The sequence below is a fragment of the Myotis lucifugus genome, unplaced genomic scaffold (assembly GCF_000147115.1).
Source record: "Myotis lucifugus unplaced genomic scaffold, Myoluc2.0 scaffold_15, whole genome shotgun sequence".
In the NCBI taxonomy this organism is placed as follows: Eukaryota; Metazoa; Chordata; class Mammalia; order Chiroptera; family Vespertilionidae; genus Myotis; species Myotis lucifugus.
Window position 1 is genome coordinate 576024 of NW_005871063.1, and position 7717 is coordinate 583740.

Below are 7717 nucleotides of genomic sequence, written 5' to 3' on the forward strand. Positions count from 1 at the left end.
CCCTCTCCCTTCCTCTCTAAAATGAATACAGATATATTTTTTAAAAAGCCAAACCACCTGTATCCCTTTGCTTATTTCTCATCTGACCGCTGAATGAGCCCCTTTTCTTCTGGGAACCCCAGCTTAGTGTTAGTACTAAAAATACTTTACTTAGATTCACCGTGAGTGTATTGTGTCACGTGTCTAGATAGCCAATAAATTCCCAAGTGGACAATCATGCCACCGCTTGGCAGACTGATCTATGTAGTCTCTACATACTTATCATTAATACATCTCCAAAGTGGTCCCACCTCAAATTTTATTAATTTCCCTCAAAATGCCTTAAATACTAGTCATTGTACCCAGGCTATTTTCTTGATGCTTCTTCTCCCAGGGCCTCTGCCCTGCTCCAGGTCACTGGTTGTTTGACCTTTAGGTTCCTTCAGAGCTGCGGCCTTAGATTTTCCTTTCACCATCCACCTGCCTTTCCCATGTATCAGAACCTTATATCCTGGATTTCATTTTCTCTTTTCTTATTTTGGTTAAACAAATCCTCTGATAGCTTCCTGAGAAATGGACCTTTGCGGTAATGTTTTTGACCTTGCACGCCTGAAAAATCTATATACTACCTTCCCACTTAATAGTTTGGCAGGGAAACGCTACATTAGAAATCATGGAAGGAAAAAAAAATCATTTCCTTTTGCTATTTTCTGGCATCAAGAAGTCCGAGGCTATTCTGATACTTGATTCTTTTTAGAATCCTATTTTTCTTTCTTGAAAGTTTTTAGAATATGGGGTGAGCAAAAGTAGGTTCACAGTTATAATACAAACAATGCAATAATTAATAAATAATAAACCCTCTGTGTGGGTTTATTTTCATCCATTGTCTTGGGAGCTCAATAGGCTCTTTCAATTTGGAAAGTCATGTTCTTTCATTCCAGGGAATTTTCTTGAATTGTTTTCTTTGATAATTTTTCCTCTCCATTTTTGCTGTTCTCTCTTCCTGGAACTCCCATATTGAACTTTCTGGACTAGACAGTAACTTCCTCATCTTTTTACTTTTTCTCTTTTCATCTTCTCATTTTACTTCCTGAGAGATTTTTTCAGCTTTTTATTTTATTTTATTTTATTTATTTATTTGATTTACTTGTTTGTTAATCCTCACCCGAGGATATTTTCCATAATTTTTAGAGAGAATGGAAGGGAGGGGGAGACAGAGAAACATCGATGTGAGAGAGACACAACGATTGGTTGCCTCCCGCACACACCCCAACCAGGGCAGGGCTGGAACCTGCAGCCCAGGTACATGCCCTTGCCCAGGAATTGAATCCCAGGCCTTTTTGGTGAGCAGGTCCAAGCTCTAACCACTGAACTATACCAGCCAGGGTTCCCAGAAGCTTATTCAATCTATATGTGCCCCTTCCTCCTCTGCCCCTCCAGTTCCTGCCTAGGAAGTTCGAGAGTAGTCCTTTGAAAATGCTCCCCAAGTGCTGTATACTGAATATTTATTCCACACCCCCCCCCCCCCCGAAAGGCATACATTGAAAACCAGTGTGATGGTATTTGAAGGGTCTTTGGGAGATGATTAGATTAGAAAGGTAAAGTTGTCATGAATGGGATTAGTGCCCCCTCACCCCTTCTGCCATGTGAGGACTTGGTCAGAAGTTGACAATCCACAACCCGGAAGAGGGTTCTCACCAAAACTCAACCATGCTGGCACCAGATCTTGGACTTCCAGCCTCCAGAACTGTGAGAAATGTTTCTGTTATTTACAAGCCACTCAGTCCATGGTGTTCAGTTATAGAGACCCAAGCCGACTAAAACACCAAGTAATTTTGATATGACTCATCCTCATAGGTGAGGAATACTGGATGAAATGGCAGTTGTGACCAAACTGCATGTTATTAAGCCATTACTGATGTTTGCGACAAATGGTTCGACAAGTGACAGCTGTAGAATGTTTAGTTCATTTACAAACACCAGCTAGAGTCGAAAGGAGCCTCTTTTTCAGAGTCAATTGTGCATTTTCAATACCACCATTTTCATTTCATAATGTAGGAAAAAGCAAAATACAGTGCTGGACTTTAGGAGTTTTGATCCACTTATTAACCTCTTTGAGTTGGCCAGTTCCTTGAATTCTCTCTGCTTCAGAATAGTTCCTATCTATACAATAAGGAGAGCCATAATTATTCCCAACCTAGAGCAAAAGAAAGAAAAGTGCCACACACCATGCTACAGAAATGTTTTTTTTTTAATTTTTAATTGATATTTAGAGAGAGGAAGGGAGAGGGAAAGGAGAAGAGTGAGAGAGAGAGAGAGAGAGAGAGAGAGAAACATCGATGTGAGAGAAAGACATTGATCCACTGCCTCCTGTATGCTCCCTACTGGGGACTGAGCCCCCAATCTGGGCATGTGCCCTGACCAGAATGGAACTGGCAATCTTTTGGTGCACGGGACCATGCCCAGTCAACTGCACCGCACCCACCAGGACCAGAAATATGTTTTAAAGGAAAAGACTTTGGTAACCAAAGTGTGTCTCAATCTAGAACTGGAAACTGTGTGCCGATCTTGGAGCATCTCTAAGCACATTTCTTTGGGTAACATAGTGTGTGTTACTTAGAAATGGTGGTATTTTCATATGTAAACTTCTATTGTATAAATTACATAACCATGAAAAACGGGAATAAGATGCCACTGTGATACTTATGCATGGTTTAATAGGGGAGCAGACTTTATCAGTATCTCAATGCACACTTCCACCTGGGTGGTTTATTTTCTTCAAAACTATTCTGAGCTAATTTACGATGGAATTCATTTTGATGTTCAACAACTTTGCTTTTCCTACAGTCATTTGCTAGTCCTTCAATTTACTTAGTTCCCTAGGTCTCTTGAAATATATAATAAAAAAGAGAATCACCTACAAAACAATCAGACAAATATAAGGTCTTATTCCCGAACAAGCCTGGAGGTTTGTGTTACCAGGGAGTGATTTTTATAAATGTGAAAAGGATTCCAATTAGGAGTGAGTAGGCAATGGATGGATGATGGGAATGAGAGGGAGAGACTGCATTAATCTGAGTGTGAATACAATGGTTTACAATGGTTTTTGCAACCCTCCATTTCCTTCCCCCTTTTAATTTTAATTTGCTCTTTGTTAAAAAAGTAAGAAGGAGGAGGAGGGATGCTTAAGCCTGTACTTTATCCAACAGTTGGAACATGAAAGTTGGTGACAGGAGTTGTAGTTTTCTTGTAACAGTTTCACTGATGACTCACTTGAAAACTGGGTATAGGGCTTATCCTTGTGCTACTTCAGTTCTTGGATATGTTCAAAAAGGGAGGATAATAATTGATGCTAAAAATAATTAACTAGGGTGACTATTTAGAGTTCTAAGAGGATATTTAATTATGTAAATTTCCACTACTGTAACAATGACACCTGATTATATGTCTTAATCTTTAACTATCTGTGCTTTGGCCCTGGCCTGGTAACTCATTTGGTTAGAACAGGGGTGGGCAAACTTTTTGACTCGAGGGCCACAATGGGTTCTTAAACTGGACCGGAGGGCCGGAACAAAAGCATGGATGGAGTGTTTGTGTGAACTAATATAAATTCAAAGTAAACATCATTACATAAAAGGGTACGGTCTTTTTTTTTTTTAGTTTTATTCATTTCAAACTGGCCGGATCCGGCCCGCAGGCTGTAGTTTGCCCACGGCTGGGTTAGAACCTTGTCCCAATATTTCAAGACTTTGGGTGGTGTTCGTTCCCCAGCTAGAGCATTTACAAGAAGCAACCAATGAATGCATAAGTTAGTGGAACAACAAATTGATGTTTCTCTTTCTCTCAAATCAATAAATAAAAAAAAAAATAATTAAAATAAAACTATCTATGCTTTGGCTAAATTCTGACAAGTTACATTAATAAATAAATGTTTTCTCTAACTTTATTTTACAACTCTATTATCCACATCCTTGTTATTCTTGTTTTATGGATTTCTTTTTTCCTGATAATATCTTTTCATGTTGTTTCAGGTCAATAAATCTGCTTCTGCATTTGCTGATACTTTAGATTCTAATCAAATCCTCTCTAGCCCTGGCCAGGTAGCTCAGTCGGTTAGAGCATCATCCTGATACACCAACGTTGTACATTCGATACCCAGTTAGGGCACATACAAGAATCAGCCAGTGAAAGCATAAATAAGTAAAACCACAAATCTATGTTTCTCTCTTTTTCTCTCTCTCCCACTTTCTCGCTCTCTTTAAAATCAATAAGTAAAATTAAAAAAAATCTCCTCTATATTTCATCTTATTTGGATTAGGATTCATTCCCTTAAAATTTACTGTTAGCATATTACCCTGTCATTTTTCTTATATGGACAAGATCCATTTACATAATAAAGGCATAATTTATGTATAACATGACTAGAAATGTATCTTAACATTCACATAATTTCTTGTCTCTCTCATTTGTGTATTAATTACTCTTCAATAATGTATATATCACTTAGTATATAAGCTAGGAGAGGAGAAATTTAACCATTCAACTTAGAACCAGACTTTTGCATTTATGACTGGTCATCTAGTTCAAGCCCCTCATTTTAAAAATAAGAAGTGGGTAAGTCACTTACTTGTCTAGGGCCACATAACACTTAGTGATGGAGTAGGGACTACAACTCATGAATTCTGTGTCTCCAGCCACTGTTGTTACTACTCCAGGCCTAATTAATACACTGCATGCTTTAAGTGATGAATTTGATTAAGGTCATTCCATGCTGAGTTAGTCCCTAGGTAAACTTATCTGTTTGTTTGCAGACACTGCACCTTTAATTCAGGCCAGCCAGATCTCTAACCTTGTGAAGCAGAGGTTCAGTTGGGGAACTGGCACTGATCCATCCTCCCACTGAAGATACAGATGCTACCCAGATGCTGGATAGTCCTCGTCATTTCTGAGGACAACACATCCCTTCTCAGTGGCAGCACTACATTCTACATTCATCTGACAGACACTTAATTTACATTGTGGACGAAAAGGGACCACATGCTGACCTGACAAGCTCAGGAGAGGCCTGCATGGCAGTTTTGCAGACCTAAAGTAACCGCAAAGGATGGTCTGAAATTAAACCTTAACTAAAAGCAGTGATGGTGGGCAGTTACATCCTAAGCCAATATCTTCACTGATAAGGTCAACCTTTACTGTAACTGAGCCTGTCTTTTTGCATCTAAGATAACATATCCTTGGGATATCTGGGTAACTTGTGACTTCCCTTTTTATGGAACCCCTGGGGCACAACCAGGTGTGCTGGGCCCAGGACAGATGCAGCAGATTCTTTCATTTATCATGTTAATTGTTCCTGCACCTACCTAAGTATGTGCCCATCATTTTACTTTTTATCCTATCACAGAGGTTTCCCCGCTTCACTTAATCCCACCTCCTTAAATCTGTCACCAATGAATTTCATGTATAAATACGGATGTAACCCTGCCATTCTCCGGAGCACTATCTCAATTCGTTGAGGTTCTGCTTCCCGGCATATGTCGACAGTTTGGCTCAAATAAACTCACAAAATTCTTTACAGGTTTCAATGGTTTTTTTTACGTTAACAACATCCACTATGAAACAGGCATTGTATCTTTTGTATCATAGCATCCCTGTCCTCAGGGACATTACAATCTAAGATGAAGGCAAATGTGAAACAAATAACTGTGTAATGAGTTGAATCCTATAACGTAAGTGTACATATCTTAAAAACATCCACTTAAAATTTTTCTTCTTTGTTATCACACTTTTTTGCAAAATGAGCCATTTTAATATATAACTAACCAAGGCAGCAGATAAGCATATCATGGAAAGTTGGTTGGTTATTCATAATTGCCAAGGTTTATTTGGCCCATTACTACCTACCAACTCTTTCTCCTGCCAGGTGTACTGTTGTAATTTGGTTTTGGAGGTGGGAGAGCTGAAGTTTTGGCGTAGGGAAGGTAAAAATGAAGTTAATATTTTTAATGTCTTAAATTAGTATTTTTATTATTATAAAAGCAATCCATTATTTGGGTCAAACATTCAAATTATACTGGAAGGTTAAAGTGCAAAGGAAACATTCTTTCTATTCTGGATATGCACACTTAACAGTTTTCTGCCACCCCCCCTCCCCAGGAATTTTCTATGCATACAGAAATATATATATTCATATTCCCCACAAATGGGTTAATGATAAATGATTTTTCACTTACTCTAGATATATTTATACATCCATATATATTGATCTATCTCATTTAAAAAATGTTAACCTATCGCTTCTCGGCCTTTGGCTAAGATCAAGTGTAAAAAATGTTTACCTTTGTATGCATATACCATAATTGATTTAAGCAGAAGTTGACCTTTTAAAAAGTCATAAATACTAAATACTGGGGTGATAACACAGAGAAAATATACATATAAACAGCTATTAACAGAGTAAATAAAACAGCCACAGACAGTAGAGTTTATTAAATGAACTACTATTTCTTTCTCTTTGACCACTCTTAGAACCCATCAGTAATTTGATTGCTTTCGTCTGCATTCAGAGCTGCTAACTTTCTCCCTGACTAACCTGAGGAAGTGGTAAAAGTGAAACTTTTTTTCTGTCTGAGGTCACACTTACTGCTATCTGTAGTGTCTGGATATGGTCACAGGTAAACAACATCCCTGCATTTTAACGCATATGGACTTCCTGACGATCCCCCACCCTCCTGTGCTCCCCACTTGGCTTGACTTCCTGGATTAAAAAAAATACTCAGCTGCAGTCTATCAGGACCCTATCATGTGCTCAGAGCAGAGCCTAAGAAATCTAAGTGTTCTGCCTCACAATATGAGGAAGGCAGGGGGCTAGTTTTTAAGATAAAAATCTATGAACAAAACACAAACTCCCCAAAACTTCCTTTAAACCAAACTGCATTGTCACACGCTCACAAGCGCTTATTACGCAGCCAGATGACTCAAGATTACTACATTTCTATTCATACGGAGTTTGCTGGCCCCGAATCAACACACTCAGGCCCGCCCTCCCCCATCTTCCTCTGCTCTCCCCGGGGAGACTGACATTTGGAGCACTCCTTTGAGTGGAATGAAGATGATGTGTGTTTGCTGCCTGAACTGTTTGTTCTGGGATTTTATAAAGGCACTAAAGCACCTCCCGCCCCCCTTTTAAAGTTATTTATTTATTTTTCGAGGTGGGGGAAGCGGAGGTCAGAATCTCCTTGGCTTCTCAGTCTTCCAATTTAGACGTGTATTCTGAACGTGGGAAACAGACTAAGGACTTCTGTTTGCTACTTACTGCAGAACTGGGTATTCACATCAGAAATCACATCTCCATTCCTTCTGTCGCTCAGCGTGTCCTGGGGATGAAGGAAACAGAGCCCTAGCCCTGCTTGGCGGGGTTCGAGTTGAAGCTCCTGCTTCTGCTCTGGACTCTCAACCAGCACACCTTTCCCTCTGCATCTTTCCCTTCACAGCTTCCTCGGCCAAATGATCATAGTAAAAGTCACCGCGAAGCCTGAGGGTGTCCCCGAGGCCTTTCCCCCACCCCGACCCGGAGACTGCGGCGGCGGCCCTCCCCCTGACCCCCCAGCTCCGCGCTCTGGTCACACGGGGTCGTGGCAGGGAGAAAACCACTTGGATAAAAGATCTAGGCTCAATCCTTTCCTTTCAGGGGCCTGTCCACGGCCCGAGACGGGGGTCCCCAGGCGTCGCCCGCTCCCAG